Here is a 10530-nt window from a genome sequence, read left to right on the forward strand (position 1 = left end):
AGATGCCACGGCACTCTACCCAGGGGGACAGCTTGAGGCTCCTGTCTCCAAAAAAAAAAAAAAGTGTAGCTATAGGCTTACAAAAAGACATATACAGCATATATGTTTATACATATGCACAATAGATGTGTATATACAATATTTGTATAGCTGCAATATGTGAATCTATAATGTATATATTATATTGGGGGGTATGGTATAAAAAATAACCATACACCTACCTCAGTCGATACACAAAAATCAGTTCTGGGTAGACTCCAGACTGTGATGTAACAGGCAAATAGATACTTCACAAATGAACAAACAGCTACTCCTAATAAACATATGAAGAGAAACTCAAGCTTCTAAATAACGAAGAAAAATAAAATTAAAATTAAAATGAGATTTCACACTTACTAAATTGACAAAAATGCTAAAGTCTTACACTATTAAACATCAGTGAGAATATGAGACAAGAGACATTTATTCACTACAGATGAGAATATAAATTGATACGGTCACTTTTGGAAACAACAAAAAGCATTAGGATGCTGGGGAGAAGTAAGCCTGCCTCAGGACCTGCCGAAGCCAGGGAGGGGACTCCAGGCGAAGACCACCAGGCAGGCAGGCTTGATGAGGGGGTGGCTACCACTCAGTTTGCTACCAGTGAGTACTAAGGTGAGACCAGGTCAGCAGGGACTGCCACATCGGGTTCAGATAAGGCCCAGAGGATGATCAGACTAACTTCTTTTTCAAACTGTGAGTCACTTAGGGGGCCCTAACTAGTGTTTCTTTCCTTGATTAAAATAGAATAGAATACACCAGAGAGCATCAAAAGCCTAACAAGAATAATAATGTCTCCTAGAATTCTGGTTTCATTTACCCATGTGTAAACATGGATACATGCACTAATGAGATCTCATGTACAATGTATCAATAAATGTGTATGTATGTTTTTTCTCTAGTTCCAGAACAGATTAAGTGTATCTTACTATGGATCTTTGAAAACCACTAGACTGGCCTACATGTTAGAAAACCACAGACATTAACCACTGGGATGGCTGAACAAGCAGGAGCCAGGGGCAAGACACCCAGCCCCTGAGAGCACAGGCCACCCAGCCTAAGGACCTGAGTTTGCTCCTCCTCAAGAACAGAGGTGCCGGACATCTCTCCCCACAGAAATGTGGATGGGGTAGATGAGACATTAGGGAATATGTTTTGCTTTCCCAAGAAGACAGAATTATCTTAAGGGACTATTTGGATTTTCAGATCCAACTAAGTTTAAAAATGGGTGCAGTCAAAATTTAGTATTCTTTCTCTTGATAACCAATGGGTGTGTGCTGGGGAGGAAGGTTCGATATAGACAAAAGGAATAAATCGTTTTTAAGTGGACACAAGGACTGACTCTACAACATGGAGGAAGGAGGAGGTTGTGGCCAGGGAACAAGAGGCACAAAGGCAGGGGAGCTGGAAGGGCCACAGCAAGGAGGGATCCTGGAGCGTTCCCTGAGCAGGAACGGGTAGGACCAGATGATGGAAAAACTTAAAAGTTAGGCAGACAAAGGCCTATGTGGTAAGGTGGGCAACAAGGAGCCTTCCTAGGTTCTTAGTAGGTGAGGGACATAACAACATTAACAACAATAAAAATAGCTACAACAATCTGAGCTGTAACTACACGCCAGGCTCTGTGCCAAGTGCTTTTCGGGACTCTATGATTTAGCCCTCCCAATAATCCCTTCAGGATTTCCACATTACTGAGTTTTATTTCCACATTACTTATGGAAATATTACCGAAGACTTGAGTCTTAGCTTAAGTAACTTGCCTAAAGTCACACAGCTGTAAGTGGCAGAGACAGGGTTTGAAAACAGGAAGTCTCGCTTCAAAGCCCATATTTTGAGAATGTTTTAAGGACAGAAGTCTTCAAGGATATAGAGGAAATAAAGGAGCCAGAGGGGACAGAGCACCCTCAAGGCCACCTGCAGTGTTCTTGGAGTGAAGCATCAAGATGAATGGGAGGTGGATTTCAAAGAAGTTACAAGGAGTCCGGGTGAAAAATTACACATGTGGGATGCAAAACTATTGGGTGTCCAAGTTTTCTCACCTGGGAAACTAGGGTGATGGTTGTAACAGAGGAAAAAAGCAGGAAGAGACTGCCCTTATAGTAAAGTTGTGCTTGAACGCTTAGATTTCTGAACTTACACCCCTGTACTTTTAGACTGAAAAACCACTCTACCAAGATCTTCATTCATTTTTGAAGTTCAAAGAACGATTAAATCTTCTTATTGTTCTAAAATATATATAGTTCCAAGGCTGTAGAAGGAGCTAAAGAATAAAGAGTGGTAGCAGAGGCCTCCAATGAGCCGGCCACGTCGTCTTCTGGCTGCCGCCTACACCAGCCCAACCTCCTGCTGCTACCAAGGACCTCAAAAAGTCTCCAAGAACCTTCTCTAGCCGAAATCTGCTCAAGCATCTTGCATGCAGACCTGAAGTGCTGGAATTAATGTTCCCTGAGAGCAGTCCTCAACCAGTGGCCGAAATTGACATGTCCCACTGGGCTGCCCACAGTGACACCTGGTAGGACAAGCACTATAAGCTGATTTCTCTTCCTCATCTCCCACCAGACTCCATGCTGGTGTCTTCCTGGGACCCTCACTCAAGTAAACTATTCACCCTGAATCTCCTTGCAGGGACTGCTTCCAAACTAAAACAAAAGGCATAATACCCCTAGAAAGGAGCTCAGGAGGGTGTCACTTTAATCTATCTATATCCACGTAAAATATGAACTTCAAAAGAGTGACATTTGGGGATATTTCCAGTTAAGAAGCCAGTTAGCATTATAGAGCAGATGGTAGCCTGGGAGTGATTTCTTCACCTTTGTATCCCTATCACCAGTTCCTGGTATACAGTAGGTGTTCACTGAATGAATGTGTGGATGATTTGTACTTGAGTACATATTAGGCATGTCTTTAGCACTTCCTTCAATCAATTCTTTAAAATAATTTCATACATGTGAAATATATAAATCATACCTGTGAAATCTGAATTAGTTCCATCAAGTTCATCATTCACCTGAACTCTTCAAGAGAATTAGAAAGTACCAGACATACTTCACTGGACATGTCTACATCTGTTCCATTGCTGGTTCCAACTGGCCGTGTATACTAGGCATAGTGGAATGACGCACTGATGATTCAACTCATAATTTTCCCCTACACGAGTACAAGACCAGAGCTCCCGGACTAGATGAGGAAGTCCAACAGAACCCCACCCCAACCTGATCTCTATAAGCCCACATGGGATTTATAATTTAGGACCATGAGGGGCCCCCCAAAAGGAGATCTTGTTAATATGATGAGTTAAGACAGGTGTTTCTATTCTGAAAGAAATCAAGGAAATGTCGCTGTAATGTTGCACCCTTGAGTTTGCTGAGTAGTTTATACCAGTTATAAAAGTGAATGTTACCTAGGAAACCTGTTTTTGTGAGTTAGCAATGCCACCAAGAGTTAGACTGAGTATAATATTTGGGTAATTCAGGAAAATCATATCCTTGTGTTCAAGACCTTTCATTTACCAAGTAGGTGAATGTGCTCAGGGGTGGATGAAGGAAACTCCGAAAGACGGAGACAAATGAAGTAAAACGATCACGGACAAGGGACCATGACGTTCCTCTAGTCACTGAGGTGGGACACAGGATGTCAAGAAGCAAAGTGCTAACCCCAGTCCACTCCGTACTTTTTCCCAGGAGAGGACTCCATTTCAAGGGTAGAAGGGGAAGTCTTCAACCTCAGAATAGAAACAGTTAGAACACACAAGTACCAGGGATGAGACGGTCATGGGGTAGAAAATGCCTGGAACTTGCAGTCAGGGGACTTGAGGGTGAAAACTTGTTAGCTACCAAAGAACGTGTGGCTCTGGGCACGTAGTTGCCTTGATTTCTTCATCTGTAGAATGGGACATTAATGTATATTATCACAGTTATTATAATAATGTTATTAAATTCATGTGAGAATCAAATAAAATAATGTAAGGAATGGCACCTGATAAATGAAAACCCCTTACCAGTGGGACGTGACTTATCTATATCACCCAGGATTGCCAAACTTAGCCAAGACAACTTCTTTCTTTTTCAAGAGACTGTTCTAAAGGCTAAATCTAGTCACAAGAAACAATATGATGGTCTTAACTTACAGACATTTATTAAGCAGTCCTTATGTAGCAATTGCTCTTATGTTAAAAGCTACAAAAGTATTAATTGTGCCAAATCAGAAAATGTCAGAGTGCAAAGAAATCTCTCAGGTTATCTAAAATCTAAACTTGTATAATATACTAAAACCCCTCTCCAAGTGGGATTTGCTACTCTGTGAACCTCTGTGAAGGTACTAAGTACACCTCAGCAACATCCTGGTAATTGGCATGCATCCTTCAGAACAAAAACACAGTTCCCAACAACATGAGAGTATAATGTTGCCTCCCAAAGAAGTACTCTCTATTTTCCTGAATATGCCTTGGGATGGTTCTGTTGGTTTTCTAAGGCTGCACATACTTGTTCTTCTTTGAAATGCAGGTGGGAGGTGGAATGAGATAGCCTCATATAGCCTAAACATGAAAAGCTTTAGTCAACACAATTCTGCAAGGAAAGTTAACCGTGACCATTTGCATCCACTACCATAGACAACCATTTTGTGCTCATTCTAGTTTCAGCCTCACCATAATTGTTGGAGGGTTGGTGGCATCCTGGAATACTATTACTCTAATCTCCACCTCTGGCCCCATGCAGGTAGTAGAAACACAGCAAGCACAATCAAGGTAGTAGGAGAATGTACAGAGGGGTCTATCCTTTCTCCTTACATAGATGTCTCAACCAGGCAGCCTCCAAGAAATAAGGCAGGGAGATTGGCTGTGGCCATAAGAAGCATGGTTGTACCACGGTTTGCCTGAAGTTACAGGGGAGGCTGGCTGTGGCCATAAGAAGCACAACTCTACCACGGTTTGCCTGAAGTTTCCGCTAATTTCTCCTTACCGCCATCCCCATGCATACGTGAATCCAGTGATTGTGAAAATCGAGAGGGAAACTAAATGGGATTCCTCTGTCTGCCACCCCTAGAAGTCCTTAATGACGGGTAGCTTCTGGGATGTAAAGAGAAGAACTGATCCCGATTTCAAGGCTGCCATTTCAGTACAATCTCCTAACAGAGGCGATAATGTGAATATATTTGATGACATTCAAATATCATCTGTGTGTTATCATTTTACTCACCACTCAAAACACTCTGAGTCTGCCAAGCAGATTTATACAGCTCGACAAACTTTCATTTTACAAATGACACTTAATATGAAATTATTTTCACTGACTAATAGAATGACAGTGATAGAGCAGATGCTGAGGTGGTCCCAGAATAACTCTATGCATTCCAGTAAGATTATAGCCAACTCTTCTCAAGCCCCTCCATGGGATGTGTCTATAATTTATAAGGAACCTCTAAAAATACCCATTGCCCTTTGCCCATTATGACTGGAGCGGGACTTTTTCACACTTGGGAAAGGACTTATGCCTATCTGCTTCTTAGAGTACCCGCTGCTGACTTTTCCTGCTCACTATGAACACAAAAGTCCTCCTAAATTGTCAAGGCAAAACTTCTCTCTCTACCTAACAGGTGCCAGGACTCTGCAAGCAATTCTCTCGGGTCTTCTTTAGAGAATATTTTAGAAGCAGTGGCTTTCAAACTGTGTTCACCGGGGAAAGAGTTCTAGGGTGTGCCTGAGAGGCTCTGGGTTCCCACCTCCTCCAGAGCAGCTCTGGTTTAACTCATGTATTAGAGTCTTGCACAGGATTTCATTTAGTGCTAAATATAAAACAAAAACGATGTCTACCAAGATTTTGCGAAAATCATCGCAATAAGTGGTTCTCCCTCCCCAGGCACTTCGAACCTCCCTTACCAGGGTCCCCTGCAAATGGGGGTTTATGTACTTATTTTCCTTTAAAGAAGCTTCCCCTTTTTATGGCTTCCTCATTCGGAAACATACATGAATTGAAGCAATTAAAATACACTTATCTTCAACTTCCAAACAATAATCCAGACTTTTGCACAGTAAATCCTTTCAAAGTTAAGATTTGTTTTTCTCATACATGTATATACTCTACAGAGGCATTAGCCTACTTGCCCCAAACTTTTTTTTCCTTGCCACCTCAAGGTTGATACATACCTGACGTGTATTCTTTATGGACCTTTTGTTATAAGCAAAGAGAAGAATAAAGCCGCTGCTCTCCCTTTCCCTCTCCAAGCTATTCCAAAATCGACACTGGCATTTGATTAGTATTCTGGAACAATTATTAGAAATTTGGCATAACCATCCAAAAATGCCAGCTTCAGTAAATATGTGAATAACTGTCTGACACACGAATATGAATTGGAATTTTATTGAACACCTTGTTCATTTGTATTAGTAAAATAAGTCATACATGGTAGTCTAACAATCGATGTTTCTAATCCCAAAGTAAAAAAGAAATAAACAGTCATGCCAATGATTTGGAGTGAATTAATTGTACTTCTCGAAAGTCCCTTTAGAAATGAAGCTTTCTGAGCAAATTATTTGTAAGACAATGGAGAATGAAGGTAGAGTCTAGAAGCTAAAAATCCCATTCATTTCCTTCAGTTTGTAAAAACAAGCAACTGACATGTTTCCTGCCAATGAACACACTTGCAGATAAGAAAGCTCCCTACAGGAAATCCTTTGCTAAGAGACCAGTTGTGCCCCTAAGCTCAATCTTCTTCACCAAGTCCCAATCAGTTAAATATTTGACAACATGGAACCGTATAATGTATGCTACATCATTCAAACAATGCTATGCAGCTTCTCAGTCTATATTTCCTATGATATAGATGCAGGATATTAAAGAAACATGAAAATAGTTAGGACTTCTCCCTCCTTCCTCCTGCAATTAGTTTTTGAAAAACAAGGGATATTTGCTGCTTTTAAAAAAGATCAAACTGTTAATTGCAAAGTTTAAAAAAAAACCTGACCATTTCCGACGAAGATAAAGCAATACAATACGATAAATTACCATGATCGGAAGGAAGACATTTCTAAATGAATATCAAGAACTTAAAATTTGAAGACTTCCACTGACAAGATCAGAAAAGTGTTAAGAAACGCATTTGCTTCATATTTACAAGGTTCAATGTTGATCCTCAAAGTCAAAATTTAGGACAAGGCCTCTTCAGTTACTTTCCAGTCAGGAAAATGAATGGGGTGGGGGTGGGGCAGCCTCCAAAGGTCCCTTCTTTCTTTACATTCCTCAGGGAAACCATTACCAAGACACTGGAAATATTTGCAACTTTGATTTTAGAAACCTCTCACTTATTCTGAAAGCTAAAGCACTCTTTCCCATCCACAAAGGAGGAATCTTTTCTAAGTCAACTGAAGAATAATAATGATTGCAGTTTTGAAACAGCTCTGATTTCCACTTAGGAGTTTTTCCTCTCCCTGCTCCGCTACTGAAAACTCTCCACCTTCTACTCCCCAAAGCACGGGACAGTCTTCAGTTTTCCCCACCCTGCTGCCTGGGAGCAAGGTTCCAAAACGCCACAAGTCTTTAAGTTTAGTTGCTTCAGTTCCACTTTGAACCTCCTTGCGAATAGAAACGCCTGGTTATACCTTCCCCAGATGTCTCTTCATCCCTAGATAACATTCTGTTCTCTAGGGCTCTAAGAAGAGTTAATAGTAGACATACAAGTCAGCTAGATTCCACAATTAAGCGCTCAGATACATTCATCTTAGCCTTCCCTCGCACAACTCAGAGGTAGCAAAATGCAAAGTAAGCAAGGGTGCTCATTCTAGCTTTGAGGCTCTCTCCTCAAATATTTTCAACCAAAAAAAAAAACACAGTTATGAAATCCAGGAGACTGCATTTTTGGTTGTTGTTGTAAAATGACCTTGATTTGACAGGCACAGGCTCGGGTTTCAACAGATGCTGTGGGAAAGCTTACAGAAGCCAACATGTTCTCCAGGCATCTGTGATGACATGCAGGTTTTGTTTGTGTTGTTGTTGTTGTTGTTGTTGTTGTTTTAAGTGGTGGTGATGGGAGAGTATGTATATGTGGTGGGGGGGTGGAGTTACTCTTCTCGGTTTCCATGACAACCATGTCTCCACTCATCGGTTATTAGATACAATCCACTTCCTGTGTCTAAATGTTTAAGCCAATCGGAAAAGTGTTTATACGTTGAACAACTTCGGGGACGGTGCTTCTTTAATGAAAACGCTTTGAAGGCTCAAATGCAAATGTTCATGGGCCTTATATTTTGTCTTATAGATACAATATTTCAAAATGTTTACTAATTTATATTCTTATGTGATGAAGAGTGCCCTTTTTCTGGGATGTGAAATGCATTCTCCTCAAAGCAGATGCCACAATTTCTCATGATAGTGTGCAAGCTGATTGTGATTGTTTGTTCTTTATTGTCTCATTCTATCTCTGTCACACACTTAGATTTAGTGCATGAAACATGCTAATGCACAAGGCACTTAAATTATCAAAGTAATGATACAGTTAAGCATCCATCTGCTGAGAGTGCTATTTAAATACTCAGATCAAAAAATGGTTAGGAAAAATTATTCTAAGTTGAACAACTTTGCACTCTACAACTTATGAGCAGAAATCATCGAGAATGCATTATAAAGTGATGTGTCTATCCACAAGGCTCGTAGCTGACGTCTGCAAAGAAATTTGCCACCAAAATGGCCTACTTTATCTGGATAGAAACAACAACAAAAAATTAAACATAAAGGTATCTTGAGCAAACTGCCTCAGAATCTGCAAAATCGACCTTGCAGAAATCTGTGCACAAGAAGGCTGGCGTGAAATTACAGCACAATTTTAAAAAAGGGTTTGGGGTGTCTGTTTTCCTAAGTCTCAATCTAACTGACCAATCAGTATGAGAGTTCAAGTGGGCTGTAGTCATCTGTGCAGTTTTCAGAGCTCTGCACCCTCTGAGCTGCTCTCCTAAGGCAGAGCAGGCGATCAATGAAAAACAGGGAACAAAAGGAATAGAACAGGATGTCTTCCTTAGCTAAGGAAAACGATTCCCTTTTTCCTCAATGAGCCGGTCGCTCCCTGCCTACAACAGCTCCACATGGGAGCTTCCAGGAGACCAGTCCTTTCAGAGAAGGCACATTTTACATTTGCAATCATGTGTCCCAACTGCTAGCAAATGTGTCACCTTAAGCACAGCCTGTGACGAAGGGCTCCCTGAGCCTGACCAATTGGAACTAATAAATTAAATAAATTAATAACCGCACAATTAAAAGCGCCTGAGAAAGAATATGTTTCCCTTCCCCAAATGTCATTCCGGGAGCATAGACAAAGCCTGAAAAATAGTCTCTTAAGCCTCCCCAGCCAGTAAGCACGGTTTTCTTCTCAAAACAATGTTTCTCCAAAAAGAGAAAATACTCCTACTGCCCTCAACGGAAAACTCTCATCTGTATATGTCATATCAGGATAACCAGTTACAGAATTTCAAAAGAGGTTTAAACTGCCTGTAGCTTTGACACACTGTTTATAATTGATAGCAAAACAGTTGCGACAGCAATGCCGTGAACTCTGCCCACCCAAACTCCACATTTAACAACGTTTCTTCCTTGAAAATAAAAGTAAAGCCTGGGCAGCCCACAAAAGTGGGCTTCTCTAGAAGTAATTAACAAAATTACATCAATTATTTGATAATTTTTATGAATACCTATTTGTCTCCAATTTTTTTAAATTTTTTTTAAAAAACAACTATCCACAAATTCCTGAGAAACTTTTCTTTTTTTTTAAATGAACTTACTTTTGAGACAAAACTAATGAAAATAAGCAACTTGCCATTCCTGGATCTTTCTCATTTGGGCTGCAGGCTATAAATCAATCTGAAACCAGGTGGAAATATGGGGGCGGACACCTTAAAAAAAAATCAAAGGGTGCCCCAAAATGCAGCAGGCTGAACGCCGAGGGCTTCGCATGACAATGCTAAACAAGAGCAGATTAGGAGGCAGGAAATGAGCCCCATTTTCGTTACCTTCGATGGCCTGCCCCCCCCGCTGCTTCTCGCGGCCGCATTGGGGGGCTGCAGCGACGCTGGACTCGCGGGTGGCCCCGCCGCCGGGTCGCGCCGTCTCCCGGCCGAGCTGCAGCCGATCGCGGCCGGAACCCCGGCTCCTGAGCCCGGCGCCCGCCCGGGGTCGGCGGCGCGGCTCCCACCCCGGGCCCGGAGCCCTGCTGGGTCCTAGTGCGCGCCGCGCCTGCCCCGAGGCCCGGTCTGCAGCCCGCACGTACGGCCGCCGGCAGCTCCCGAGCGGCGCGAAGCCCGGGGCTGTGACACCCACAGACCCGTCGGCCCCTTTCGAAAGCGGCCACGGTCTGCGCGGGCGAACCAGAGCTTGATGTCAAATCCTGGCGCAAGGTATTAAGAGAAAGCCATTGGCTACAACTGAACTCATAGAAGGTAGCTGTGAGCATCTGCAGCCCCGAGTCCAGAGCCTAGGGAGTAACTGGCAGGCAGGGGATTGCCCGGTG

At 42.1% G+C, this 10530-nt stretch overlaps 1 protein-coding gene across 1 annotated transcript in view; it reads right to left on the bottom strand.

Moving 5' to 3' along the window:
* The window catches only part of FOXN3 (forkhead box N3), a 398381-nt gene extending 388213 nt beyond the window's left edge, over nt 1–10168 (bottom strand). Inside the window, exon 1 of the mRNA XM_023511511.1 lies at nt 10034–10168. The gene's annotated coding sequence lies outside the window, so the exon portion shown is untranslated. The remainder of the gene's footprint in view (nt 1–10033) is intronic.
* Between the last annotated feature and the right edge of the window lie 362 nt (nt 10169–10530).

This window comes from Otolemur garnettii, unplaced genomic scaffold (genome assembly GCF_000181295.1).
Source record: "Otolemur garnettii isolate 467f Iridium unplaced genomic scaffold, OtoGar3 scaffold00020, whole genome shotgun sequence".
Classification (NCBI taxonomy): domain Eukaryota; kingdom Metazoa; phylum Chordata; class Mammalia; order Primates; family Galagidae; genus Otolemur; species Otolemur garnettii.